Raw genomic sequence first — 14,986 nt, forward strand, 5'->3', positions numbered from 1 at the left:
AGACTTACAAACTTAGTTTCAGTGATGTCATATTGTTCTTTAATTTAGCCGGAATAGCAAGCTGCTTTCGATCATCTGTACACGTGCCATTTAATTTGTGTATTACACAAATCTTTCCACGAAACAGACAGTTTTAAGTGCAAAAGGTGCGAAAGTGCTGAATCACTCCAGCATCCCCTTAACAAAGAATCTATTCGTTCGAATAAGTTATGGGTTATCTAACCTATAACTAGGTAAGTTATAGGTTAGGTAACCTATAACTTATTCGAGCGAATAGATTTTTTGTTAAGCTCCTAAACTTAATGACAGCATGGTATCATTGAAATTAAGTTTAGGAGTTTAACAAAAATCAATTAGTTGATTACGTGTGAATTATAATTCAGTAACGATAGACAAAGAATCGAAAAAAGTTTATACTGATTGCATGAATGAAATTATTTTATTTGTCGTTTATCGATTTAAAACACGTGATTTCGCTGACGACAATGATTCCATCTAAACGAAACTGTGTTACATGCCCGAAAGGAACGGCGCGCAGAGCAGGTGAAAAACAGTATATGAATTCGCATATTAAATTAAAATTAATGAGCTACCTACATCTTGCTCGGACATAAAATTTGGCGTTCTCGTTTCTTATGTGATTTGTATCCTAATGGTTCTGATTTAACTTTACTTGAAATTCTTTTGCTGAAAAGTAACGTTTAGAATTGAAATAACTTAAACGCGACATGGAAACTTGCTTCGAATTACGCTATAAATTGTTTTATTAACTGAATCTGATATTTGTCTATCGACAACTGATCTCTATACGTTAAATGCGATCTTTGAGTAGATTACGTCAAATCTAATAAAAAAGTTAAGAGACTAGAACAACACCTGTTCTATCATTCGCTATTTTTTTTTCTTACTTTCTTACGATAACTTTTACGCGCGATAAGAAACATGACACATTAAGCACGAACAAAAGAAGTGAAGCATGACACAAATCTAAAAGAGAAGTGAAGTACACCGCGCCTTTTTTTAGAAAGGCATGAAAGAATCGCCAAAAATACCTCGAGAGAAGCTTGAGAATCCTCAGATTGGAGCACCTAACAGTTCTACGAGGAAAGAGATGTAAATAATAAATTTTGATACGAGATGCGTTAAACAATCCGAGTTGAAAGAATGCGGAATTGATTATATACGTTAGTCGACTCCGATAGGTTCCAGCAGGCCGAAAGCTTTTATATAAACGCGATCCCGCTATCGGGTTCAATTTAGTGATTTTCCAGGAGTCGACACGTGCTTCGAAATAAATGTCTCGTATGTAGGTCAATAGGGCACTGGTTCGTGCTGCGCCGGGGAAAGAGTGGTGACGCATGATCAAGAAGACGTGTACACGTACACACACACACAGCCATTACCGAACGCGTTTATGGAACAAGGTTGCAAGCATGCTCGGAAGCTCGCGCGAAACTGTTACGGATCAATGCGGGATGTTTTCGTCGAGCGGGATCTCTCGATTATCGGCTGCACAACGTATGTAGGGTAACTCTTGGCCCAACAAAACTTTTATTCCAGGCTTAATTAGACTCCCGAGTTATTGATCTTACATGAAAAATTCAAAGATTGGAACAAACGGCGAAGCACCTGCAGAAATTTTCGTCCATTCTTCATTTCGTTCAAACAGCCCTCCATTATACTCGTAAGATTTCTTACTCGCGAATCATCATCCCGTGTTTCTCGAGTGCCGCATCGTTTCGCGATAAAAAGGAGCGTTACCGCGTCGGCGTCCTCGTACATCCTTGCCTCGTAAGCCGGCGAAATAATGGGAGAGAAAGGCGAGCCCGAGGTGGTTCCGGGTGCGGAATCGAGTGCGAAGTAACGGACGTTAATGAGAGGAGGTTATAGCCGAGGGAGCGGAAGGTGCTGTAAGTGGCAAACTGTTGCGGACCTGTCACGGATGGAAGGCGGGACGAAGATTGGTCGACGGGAGTCTCTCGGAGAGAAACGACCGAGCGGCGAGAGTGTGCGCGATTATAACGAGATATAATGCAGAGACCTGAAAATTCCTAGGCTGATCGTTTGTCACATTTTTTTTTGCAACGCGACGAAGCCGAGCAATTACGACGCGACGGAGAGACGATGTTTTATTTAACCAGCGTCTGTCTCCGGAAAAAAAATTGTTTTAAAAAGGTCTGATAATTCTGATATGAATAAATATTGGTAAAAATTCTGTAAAAAGTCGATTCTTATTTTTGCTGTGTAGTTGTGTTTCTTGGATACGCGATTCAACACGAGGAAAGTCGCATAAGCTGCGCGAGATACACTTCGCAACTGTCGGCCGCTTGGTGGAAATTGCAAACACGACGTCACGTTTTCTCAAAGCACGAGGCACACAAGACCCGAGATGTGACGTCTTGACGCGAACCGTTATGGATTTGTCGTTGACTGCCGAGGAGAAGAGACAAGAATCGAAGCGACAATGAGTCGTCTCTTTGCGCGCAATAATGACCGGCATTAAATTCAAACGAGTTCCTCCCTTGACTGCATAACTTACCTCGGCAGCGGCGGCTGCCGGCGATCCGCGCAGGAAGGAACGGAGGAGGAAGAGAGAAACTGTGGGAACTGGAAAGGATAAGCGGGGAGGACCCGTGCGCTCTTCCCGGGAAACGCTCTGCCTCTTAATTGGTATCCATCCTACCGAGAATTCGTCGGAGAATCAATCGCGGACGTTCGGATCGACACGTTAAACGATCATTGCGACGGTTGCCTATGACACTGATCTACTTCCGGTTGACAGACGATAAAGTACCGCATTTGCTATCATCAGATAGAAAAAGGTAGATTAAACCTTTTTCCGAAATAGACTAATACCATCTTTTCTTCGCTCGCGACACTTCTTAATACAATAAGACGCTGGCATTTTTGTCTTTAGAAAAGATTTTCCTGGTTTTACGCAGCCACATCGACATATACGCTGTAAGTGTAGACATCTGTCGACACACGTGGCTGTCTGTGACTGTAAATAAGACACACACAATGACACGCCTCACGCGCACATAGGCAACCGCCATTTTTCGACGTACAGTCGGACACCTCGCGCGACGCAAGTCCAAGGTCCAAGGTAGCGATCTAGGTGTTATTGTAGACATCTGTGCTCTATTCTGAAAGATTCCGAAAGTACTAAGGCATTGATAAACTTCAATGTACGGGGTGTTCTAGGAGGAAAGGTCAATATTCTGGGAGATGATAGTAGCGGTTATTTTAAGCAAAAATGTTCATATGAATATATGTCCCAGTCCCCACTGTTTCCGAGATAGAGCTACTTGAATGTCTCGTGTATTTACGTTTTTCCTGTACACTTCACTCTTCGTCCAACCTCATAAACGTCTGCGGGAATTTACTCTTATACGTCTGGTGACTGCTGTGCCGATAACATTGTAGAAATGTTGAAAATGCCTCGCATATTCACAAATGTCGAACGAACGAGCGACACGCCATGTTCACACAAGAGTTGAAAAATGCATTGTTGTTAACGGTGGAATTTTTGAAAATTTATTAGGATCTGTAAAAAATGTATCGCTTGAACAATAAATACTAGAAATAGTACGTGGTATTTCTTTCTCGTCAGGCAGCCGTACATTCGAATAGCTCTATCTCGGAAACAGTGGGGAATGGGACATACATTGATACGAACATTTTTGCTTAAAACGACCGATACTATCACCTCCCAGAATATTGACCTTTCCGCCTGGGACACCCTGTTATTACTCAGGAAGCTCATAAAAGTCATACCGCGCCAATTGCAGCAACGTTCCGTGCGAAAAGGACTAAACGATAATGTATATATATTTTAATTGAAACCGATATCGCATCCGTATTAATTAGGTTCTCACGGAATTAATCAGAATTTCCGCAGCATTTAACGTGCTAGGTTCGCCACAGTGGCACAGCTATGACAAGAGGTTCCCTTACACGCGATGAAGATACACAAACGTATCCAGAGGCGATGTATACTTCCGATGGAGATTAGAGAGGCATAATCTCGCGGCGATAAGTGCTCGTATAAATACACGTATCACCGTCTGCTTCTCGGTAGCACGTGCCACACAACCGCGTGCGTCGAGGTAATTCAATGTAACGTAAGGCGATGTCCCCGGGCTAACATCGCACGGAGCGAGGATGGGGCAGGCGACACGGGATCTATTTGTGGTATGGAATGTACCAGATCTATATTACGGGGTTCGCTACCGGCAAGTCGCCCCGCCGCGAAGTCGGGCTCCCGATTTCCCGATTCGCTCGATCGCCGCGCGACAGCACGAAGTTACCTTTTAGCGCAGCGGAAAATTATACTTCACCTGATTGGCATGAAAATCTTTATACAGAACAAATTAGAGCGCCGTTCTTGTCGATGCAAATGTTAAAGGAAATATTACGTCAAGGATTTTCTTTGAAGGATACTTGACTTGGTTTAGCAGGATCTCTTCTATATAATTACGATCCATTCGCGTATACATAAATAACTGCCTATCGTTATTCAAAACAACTATGAATGCGCCCTCGTTAACGGAAAATTCGCGTTGCGGAAAACTCGATCTCACGTCGCAGAGAAAATCCGCAGTCAAAGGAACGCCCGCGACAGCTCCGAGATACTCATGTACAATGCATACCAAGAAAAACGAGCGTTCTTCTCGCGACGGTGAGATACGCGAGGGAAGACGCGAACAATCGCAAGATCCCGTACGGGCTCTCAATGGCGCGGCCTCGAGCCGCGTCCTCGCGAAAAGTGCCGGACTGATTTATAAGGGTTTCGGTTTACAAGCGGCGACGCTTCCATTTCCGCGCCGGGACCCGCCGACGAGCGGATCGCGGCGCGCGAGCCGGGGGAAAGGTTTCGTACGCCGGCACGCCGCCCGTTCAATTTCCGCGCGACGTTTCAATTTCTGCCGGCCGACGCGCGCGCGGCCCTTTCGCTGCATTCAATTCCGCGCGGAGCGCCCCTTCATCTCTCGCCCCGGCGATACATATCGCCAATGCCAGATCCCACTATTTTCGATCCGGTGATGGATTAACCCCTCCTATCCAAAACTATCGCGCTGTCTGCGATTGTTGTATACGCCCTCGTCGGAAGCTCAGACTTCCGGTAGCGATGAAGGAGAATGATTTATGGCGGCAACCATATCGTCCTGTCTCTCCCCTTCTCCGTCCGAAGAAACGCTCACGTAAATGGACTTTATACAAGCGTTTCTCCTTCTTTTGAGGTATTGGATTTCCTGAAGCAACACCAGATTTTCAGGGGGTCTAAGAGAGCGAGGTAAACTCAACGAGATTCCTCGCGGTAGAGATAACTCGGAAAATTGCGAGGTACGAGTCATCCCGTATTGTGCATCGCGTAATTTACCCGTAACAAATATTTATAAGAATGCGCGCTCTCTTCAATCTTTTACTACGTAGTGAAGTTCGTGTAATAGCAACAGTCAGTTTCGTTATACTTGATACATCGATTATGTTGGAGTATTATTTTTCTATCAAACAGATCCTGTCAAATCGACGTTGTAAAATCCGTCTCGTAGCGTTCCCTCAGTGCACATTTCACAAAAGATGTTAGAACAAGAGAGAGAAACGTACACGCATGGAATGTTACAATTAATATAATCGCACTGTTAATTTGCGTGCATTAATCTTTTTCGTAAACTTTTAAAGCGTGCACTAGAAATCGAATACATTATAAATTGATTTGATATTATCAGCATTCACAATAATATAATAATAATAATATCGGTATATATAACTGATACCGTGTCGAAAATTGATGAAAATTTCTATTATATTCCAATAATTGATGTCCTCGATATTGGTAATCAATATAAGTAATAAAACAAATAGGGAATATACGATTATACCGAGGTATAATTGGCGTACGCTCGTCAGCAAAATTCTTTCGGCATTCAGTCTTCTCTCGCTAACGACCGGAGAAGAGCGCATCGTGCGGATGCAGATGCGCCAGACAATGCGCTGAGAAAAACGAGAGGGAAAAAAAAGGAGCGAGGCGGAAAGGAGGAAGGAGAGCGGAAGAGGAGCTTTAAAACGCCGTTATGTCGTAACTCGTCGCGACGACGATCGCGCAGTGATAACGCGACGCTCGAGTTAACAAAGGCCTCTCCTCCGTTTTGCCGTCGTGCCGCCTCTCTTTGTTAATAATAAATACCGTCTGGATGCGAGGCATCGTGGAAGGCCTTGAACGAACGATATTCCATGACTTCTCGAACCGTGTTTAATTACCGTCGCGTATCTAACGGCGGACTCTTTAACGATTAGATAAGTGACGTTATTTTTAGCCTAACGTTGAATAGGCCGCGGACGCAACATCCTCGCTTGCACACCACAAAATTACGCTTTCACGCGATGAAAAAAAAAACGCTTTTCAACCTACTTTAGGGCACGCGATACCGTGCGCGAGCGGCGGCACTGTGAAATCTCGTGGATCATATGCGTGCAACCGTAAAGGCAATTACGCGCATCGGCAATGATAACGCCCGGCTATAACCATACGGGTAACTATATCGCGTGGTCGGGTCATATATACGATGACAATAGACTACCGCATTCGCTCGTATAACGTTTATGTCACACGAGGCGACCGAGAAGCAAGGCCCTCCAGCCAGCCAGCGCGGCGAACAAGAATGGGTGCGTCGAGACGCTGATTTACGATCGCAATCGTAATTGCAACCGTAGAAATGGCCGTCGTCACGAAGGAAAAGGAGAAGAAGAAAAAAAAACACACCGCGCTCGCTGGCGTCTTGTTGAGCCCGATTGTGTGCTTATTAATCGTCGAGCGCTTCGGCGATCGGAATCCGCGCGGTGATCAATTGCGAACGCGCGGTTTCTCGCCGAGCGAGATTAACCGCTGGCGCGGACGCAAAATAGAACGCTGAGAATTACGCGAATCTCGTAGAGCGATATAAATATCGATGTATATAAGGACTACTGCGACTCATGGGAGCTCGGTATCGGAGCCTACCAGCCCTGATGGTGCTGGCTGTAATGTTCGCGGAACGTCGGCACCTCGCTGCAAACGGACGCGGTAACCGTTCGAAAGCCATTAATAGACCCGTCCCGAGTAAAACATTAATAAAGCTGTGAAACGGTCCCAATCAATTTTCCTTAATATTAATCAGGCCCCTGAAAAGTTTGTAACAAATACTTTATAAAAATCTTGTAAGGAAATATTATTGGGGCCTTATAAAGAAATATTATCAAGACCTCATAAGAAAACATAATCAGCCCCTTTCAAAATATTAATCCTCATCCTTAATTAAGGCTTATCGAGAAATTTAAAGAAATTTAATTTTTTTAACTAACTTTTAAATTGCGTTAAATTATATAGTCATCAAAAGTATATTCAGGTCATTGAGTTTATCCATGATCCAGACGACTCGCTGCCGAATCATAATCGGCTCGCCTTTTGCACTAATGCGGGATGATTTTTACTTGCGAGAAAGTCTAACGCGTGGTCGCCACGTCGCGGCAGCGAGTACTATTCAGGCTAATGTTTATCAAACCCTTTTATGAGGGAATTTGTGAAATTAGGGCATTCTTAATAATATCAATAAGGCCTCGACGTGACAATAGTAGGGTATCCCCGAGGGGTAAACCGCTGAGGGCATTGTGGTATAAAGATTTGCGGCATTACTAGGCATTTGTTGGCATTTGTTTGGGCCTTGCTGGGGCATTATAAAGATAAAATAAGATAATGAGATGAAGCAATGCCCATTGGGCATTAGTGGGCATTGGTGTACGAGATTTAAGTCAGCGATACCCCAAAAGGGTATCCCTTTTTAAGTAATCCTGTCGGGGTATTATGAGGTAGGCTATTAATATATAATAAGATAGCGAGGTTTCTGCTAAACTAATAAGCGTCAACATATGCTTGAAGTGTCCCGTTTTATTACATGTATAACACTCTATGATTTTCTTCTTATCCTGGTTTGACTCAGACTTAGCTTCAATTTTCCTCTTACATCCAGACTTAGCTAGGAACGCTTCAGTATTGTCACGCTTATTTCGAAGTCTCAACTCAATTAGTCTCAGACGTTCAATCAAGTTATTTACTGTACGATCAGTTGGTTCCACCATGAACTGATTACTCTCGGAGTGAAAACTGTTTAGTGAAAAATTCATTGTTTGACCGTGCGTGTAGTCATAATATAAAAAAAATTAAGAAATTTGATGTCGTCAAGTTGTATCGGAGTGAATTGTTAAACCTTGTGTATTATGTAGTAAACAAATATTTGGCAATAAATTCCGCACGTGCAGTGATAGAGTAAGATTGTATTAATAGGAAAATGCGGGACATGTTCAATTGTTTAGCTGTAGAGATTAAATTTGGTGATCGCAAATTCGCAAAGCTTGTATTATGAGATATTCAGGGTACTCGTACGAGATAACATATGCTCGAGTGTTAACTATCGCGAGCAGCTGGCTGTTAATAAAAATAAAAAACAAATTCAAGCAACACCACTTGCAAAACGAGGACGTAAACGAGAAACTTCCGTGACTCGGATTAAAAATATTTCAGCTCTTTCATTATATTTGTATTTCATCAACATTAACATAAACTTCTGATTGCAATATTTTTTCATTCTATTTGTATTTAATAAACTCCTAATTGTAATACTTATGCATTTTGCACTTTATTAGCAATTTCTCGGGGTAACTCATATTACGAGCACACTTTTTCGATCTCGCGTAAATTCCCCTCAAAATGACCTAGTACATTGTTTAATTGTACCTATAGATTTCCGGCAATTACAAAATATGAATTCGCGGTATCTCATACACGGGAGAAACTCTCCTCTGCTGAAAATATCGATGTAAATTCTCCGGCGATCGAGATGGAGAAGCTTGAAGGAGATCAAGTGGTCAAAGAGAAATAACTCGTGCACTTACTTGCTCATCGCAGTGCCATGCGTCGAACGATCGTTGTGCAGGCTATACAATGATGCGTGGAGCCTACAGGATTGAATTCAAGACCTGGAAACAAAAAGAATAAGCTCATTGAAGACGCGATCCCACTCAAGTAAAAAGAGACGAGTTGCGAGAATGAATACGTTTTTATTGAAAATCGTGACTCTCGGCGATACACTGTACGTGTCCCGAAACTCGAGCGCACCGTTTTTGAATCGGAAGTCAACAGCGCGGAGTGAAAGGAACACGTATGTCAGGTGTCGTGCGTACACGCGCACGCAATTCCGAACGCAGTCCAAGTGCACGAACGCGAGTTCGCGGCGCATGCGAAACGCTAAAATAATTGCCGCAACTGCTGAACTTGGTTGATGGATTAAGCGGCAATTTGTAATGCCAGGTGATCCATCAAAACTTCGCGAAAGGTTAATCCCGGTTTAAAGACACGCGAACGATCGCGCTCTCACATGTTCGAGTAATGATAATCGTTCGCACTGATAATTATATTAGGTTCAGAGTATTTTCACCTTTAATATCCTGGAACCTGCAATTAACGTATTTCGTTGTTACCGCGAGCGATATTCGGATATTATTGCCGGGTATAATTTCATTAAACAGCGATACGTGATTCTCGACCCATTAATGAATGATTATGATAATTTGATATTATTTGAACAAAACATTTCAATGGCCGAGAACAAACCGATCTCTCGTTCGGTTTAAGCCGCATCGCGGTGTATTAAGGGGATCCTAAAGCCGCTGACGAACTCGATCAGTGTCGATAAAATAGGAGACGGAATTAACAATGTCAATTATCGATATTTTTCATTCCAAGTTCTACTCGGCCCGAGAAATTTATAGCCAATCAACTTGCAACTTTTACGAAAGGGCAGCAATTTTATTAGCTACACATTCCTCAGAGATTTTGGATCGAATTCTAGCATCGTCAACACCAGGGCTTTACTGACAATCTGACAGATGTTTGGCAGCGACCTCTATCGAAAAAGTCTGCAACTATTTCTACACGCCATACTGCTCTTTTTCTCTTCTTCTAGACTTGGGTTTATTGAAGTAATCTTTTTTCTAGGCTATTAATCTTAGTTCTAATTGCACGATATTGTTCTTATATGTTGTCCCTAGAGTACGCTGGTCTCATTTTGTATATATTTATCGTAGAATTCTTGTATCAAACAAACATTGTCGTCAAGTGTACGAAAAAGTTAGTAAAATTTCTAATTTTTTCTCGTTTTTTATGTAAAGTCGACCAGCACAGTCTAGATTTTGCTGCGTACTTTAATTCCGTAAAAGAGTTTTGCATTTCTATAAAGCCAGTTGAAAGATTACTTCTAGCGAAGAATGTCGATAAAACAGACGGCTTTAGGATCTCCTTAACGCCGTTACACCTGAAAGCGAAAGACCGACGTTCCCCGTTAGAGTTTCAAAATTTCGTGGCTCGGACGCGAATGAGCGGCGGCTGTTCCGGTAAGCAACACTGGCACACGGCGTCACCGTAATGAACGCCGGAATATTCATGAAGCGAGGACGCGTCGGCGAACGACGCGAAAAAATTCAACGCGAAGAGTTGCAACCGCACTTGGCGAGAACGCGCGCCGAATCGAGCGACGAATGCATTTAGCGCCGACAATCCGCGAGCGCATTTATTTTTTTCTGCGTACCGCGTACTTTTTCCCCCGTCCGATATCGAAAAGCTCGTTGCGGCGGCGAATGTGGAGAAACAAATCTTTTAACGCATTAAAAAAACGTACGCGCCCGTGTTAAAACAAAACAGCTGCGGAAAGGGAAGAGAGCTTTCGCATTCCCAAAATAAATAAATATTTCCGTTTGCGACGAGCTGGATTTCCAATTGATCCTAGATTCGCAATGTCGGGTCATCAACCTACGTATGTTACATTTTGTTAAAGTAAAAATTAAACGAAAAATATTAATATTAAAATACATATAAAAGTAATTTTATGTAAGTCTTCTCTTCGTTTCTGCAATTTACTTTTTAAGAAAATGTCTCGAAGAACCCGACGCTATAGTTCTAGAACTAGCAACGATGTAAAAAAGAAGCAAAAATGGATCGTCGTGTTCATCTAAGTATGCATGTATCTATAAATAAAAAAGAAGTAACACGCTTTCCAATTAATTTGTCAGCCCGCAACGCGATGAAAGTAGAGAATCATCGCGGTCTCTTTTTTTTTCTCCTCTCCACGAAGGAAAGGTTTAAGAAGTGAAACGGCAATTTTCGTTCTTTCGCGGAAATGCGTAACGGTAAGTCGTGTCGTCGCGCTCGTTCCAGACATTCCTGTCTCCCCTCGGCTTCTTACTCTCGAATTCCATTCGCGCTTATGCATCGACGCCGGTACCACCGGCAGCACGCAACAGCATCCGGAAAGGAGCGAATCGTTCGCGCGTTCGCTCGCTCGCTCGCTCGCTCGCTCTTCATCTTCGTTCCCATCGAATTCATTATGATCAAGACAGTCACGCTGCGCGTACGGTCCGTATATAATCGGCTCATTATCCTCAAGGCAGTCTACTCCGCAGACTATCTTCATTATAATGAATTGTAATGCGTACCAGCTTGAACAAAGGATAAACGCAGTTAACTAATCGCAGTCTGAGACGCTTCTTGCTGTCGCGATAGATGTTTACATCTGGGAGATAGAAAGCGATACGCTCTTGCGAAAAGCAGCCGTCTTGCGCACGCGATGTAGAACGCGAGTCTACGTGGCGTAATTAAACCAATTAGTCGAATATATAATTATAATGTTATACGTAGAAAAAGACCGATAGAAGCTTCAAACGATTGGATGTTCAATTAAACGTGAAATGCCATTTTAACGTCTACAAACGATATCCGTAATTATTACATCTATGTTTCACAAGGATTTTGTTTATTAGCTTGTTGCAAATTCGCGGAGAATATGACAGGTCGAACAGGAATTTGAAGCACAGATTGAAGAGCGGGAATACAGGAATTCCTTGCAAAAACTATTTTAAACGTTTCTCTCGAAAGTATCGTAGGTGCTCTTTGTTCGGAAAGAGAGACGTCTTTCTTTCGCGAGGCGCGCGTGACAAGGTCGCTGCCTCCGATAGTCGGAAAATTGTGCGGCGTGGCGTACCCGTCTCTAATCCCTCACGCGGGCATCTCGGTATCTGCCTGCGTTAGTGTGCTCATGCCCGAGAGTGGAAACCGAGGTAAACGAGCGAGACTCTCGAGCCGCGACTCTGAGAACCGGTTTCTCCGGGTTTCAGAACAAGTAATTTCGTTACGAGCTCTATTCTCCCTCTCTCTCTCTCTCTCTCTCTCCCTCTCTCTCCTCGGCTTTTATTCCCGTAGAGAGAGAAGGAAAGGAGGGAACGAAGGAGGAGGAGAAGAGGGAGAAAGTTCGGCGACATCCTAGGACGATCTTCGTAGAGAGGCGCCTAAATTATTCAGCAAACGATCGGTTCGATGTTGTTTAACAATCCGTAGCGCCGATTTTCATCTCCGGCCGGTCGGAAATCGCAGTGGTAATAACGGTACCGAGCTTCCGGAGTCGCGTAGGCTACTTTTCAATTCGAGATAGCAAAAGTCGCTCGTGCTTAAGGGGATCCTAAAGCCGCTGACAAACTCGATCAGTGTCAATAAAATAGGAGACGGAATTAAAAACGTCAATTTTAATTCCAAGTTCTACTCGGCCCGAGAAATTTATAGCCAATCAACTTGCAACTTTTACAAAAAAAGCAGCAATATTATTAGCCACACATTGCTCAGACCGATATATTGGATCGAATTCTAAAATCGTCGACACCATCCCTTTACTGACAATCTGACAGATGTTTGGCAGCCACCTCTCTCGAAAAAGCCTGCAACTATTTCTACACGCCATACTGCTCTTTTTCTCTTCTAGACTTGCGTTTATTTGAAGTAATCTTTTTTTCTACGCTATCAGTCTTAGTTCTAATTGCACGATATTGTTCTTATATGTTGTCCCTAGAGTATGCTGGTCTCATTTTGTACATATTTATTGTAGAATTCTTGTATCAAGCAAATATTGTCGTCAAGTGTACCAAAAATTAGTAAATTTTTAATTTTTTTTCGTTTTTGATATAAAGTCGACCAGCATAGTCTAGATTTTGCTGCGTACTTTAATTCCGTAAAAGAGTTTTGGCATTTCTATAAAGCCAATTAAAAGATTACTTCTAACAAAGAATGTCGATAAAACAGACGGCTTTAGGATCCCCTTAAAGCGAGGACTTTTCCTCCTAGTGGAGTTTTTCAATATAAGCGCCCAACGCGAAAAATCAATAGTTATAATTTTGGATTTAACAGCTTTTTGCTAATGTGTTACAGCAGATGCGATAATCGACGCGACATTCATTACGTGAATTGTGGACCGCTGGTTCCCGATAAATACGAGATATCGTCGCGCGAAACAAATCGCGCTATTCGATAATAGCACATTGTCGCGTATAACATTCGTAACGCGCTGTACTTAAATATTACACGAATCGATCCATCAATCGCTCGTATCCGACTCGTAATAACCGTTATAGGGTGCGCAGTAATAGACTTTGGTCTATTATTAAATTACCGATACGCGTATAGGCGTGGTGCCCCGATGTGGCATTGCTCTCTTGCAACTAGCAGGCCAAGTTCCGCGTCTCTTTCTCTCGCGAGAGAATCGCCCGTGAGACGTTACCGCGGGATGGCGCGCAAAGGAGAAAGCGAAAGCGAAAGCGTGCGGCGCGGAGACAGAGCATGGTAACTGTTGCACACGAGATCGCAGAAGATTGCCTTCATCGCGCGAGGCTCTTGTCGAGTGCAACGCGTATCTATATGCGTGCGAAACGGCAATGACACGCCCGTGTCTGTCCATTTTGCTTGTATATATAAGATCAATTTATGTAACAATCGCTTTATAGTCGACCAATATGCGCCATTAAATTGATCCAATTTCAATTATGTAATACTTCCTATATATAAAATCAAACTAAGAGAGAGAGAGAGAGAGAGAGAGAGAGAGAGAGAGAGAGAGAGAGAGAGAGAGAGATGTGTTACAAAATAATACAGTAGCGCACTATTAACCCTTTGAAGCATACATTTTTCTATTGAACCATTTTTGGTGAAACGTTGTATGCGATGGTTTTTGGGGTCGCTGATCACGAATCCGTTATCAGATTTGCATAATTCAAAATGGCGGAATTTAAGACTTAAAAGAATAACATCATTCAACTATGCTAAGAAACATTGTTTAGATATTATTAGGACCCGTGGAATCTAAATTCCAGTTAAAAATTCTTACAGAATATAAAAAATAGTTTTTCACATTTGTTTATTTGTAAAACTTTTACAATAAAAACTCAAGACTACTCAACTTTTTTATGTTCTTTCATCGCTAAGATACCCAAAAAACGTGAAAACCCCAACCTAAATGCGTTAACTAGAAATTAAATGGCCAAAAAAGTAAAGAAGTCGAGGTGGTAACGTGGGTTACCACCATGCTTCAAAGGGTTAAAAAAAGAGATTTAAGCATGGATAATACCGTTATCTCTTTCAGAAGTGAAAATCGTAGTAATTGTACAACGATTGGAAGTTCTCACATGTCTTGATAAAAACGGACCTGGGATTAACTCATCGAAATTCTTAGATATAAAATTTATTTATAAGCTGTACGTGGAGCATAGAGTGAACGGTATTCTTAATAACATTGAATAAATTCCACCGTACACACAGCTTATTCTGTAGCTTCGAGTTCTCCTTGTAGCTTGTACATTTAAATCAATCACGTTACACGCGCTTGTTCTGCGTGATACCAAACTTGTGATGTGTATATCAAAGTCTGTTACTCCTCCTCGGAAGGATATTTAAGTACTACAAGTACATTTACGGCTGGAATTTAAGAGGTCGCAACAAAACACGATGTTCAGGCGACTTTGCCCGAGTAAAAATCGCTTCTCTTAATTCGCTAAAGAACAAATCATTCCGCGACAACCTATTATCAGGGCGGAGAAGTAAATCGCAATTTGAATTAAAAGTGCGCTCACTGACTCA

At 42.5% G+C, this 14,986-nt stretch overlaps 1 protein-coding gene across 3 annotated transcripts in view; it reads right to left on the reverse strand.

The window, feature by feature from the left end:
- Positions 1-14,986, reverse strand: part of LOC105559392 (mucin-12) — a 241,370-nt gene that overhangs the window by 123,190 nt on the left and 103,194 nt on the right. For all 3 annotated transcript variants that reach the window (XM_012007638.1, XM_012007636.1, XM_012007637.1), the window contains one exon: positions 8,932-9,015. The gene's annotated coding sequence lies outside the window, so the exon portion shown is untranslated. The remainder of the gene's footprint in view (positions 1-8,931; positions 9,016-14,986) is intronic.

The sequence above is a fragment of the Vollenhovia emeryi genome, unplaced genomic scaffold (assembly GCF_000949405.1).
Source record: "Vollenhovia emeryi isolate VEMERY1.0 unplaced genomic scaffold, V.emery_V1.0 DF939276.1, whole genome shotgun sequence".
In the NCBI taxonomy this organism is placed as follows: Eukaryota; Metazoa; Arthropoda; class Insecta; order Hymenoptera; family Formicidae; genus Vollenhovia; species Vollenhovia emeryi.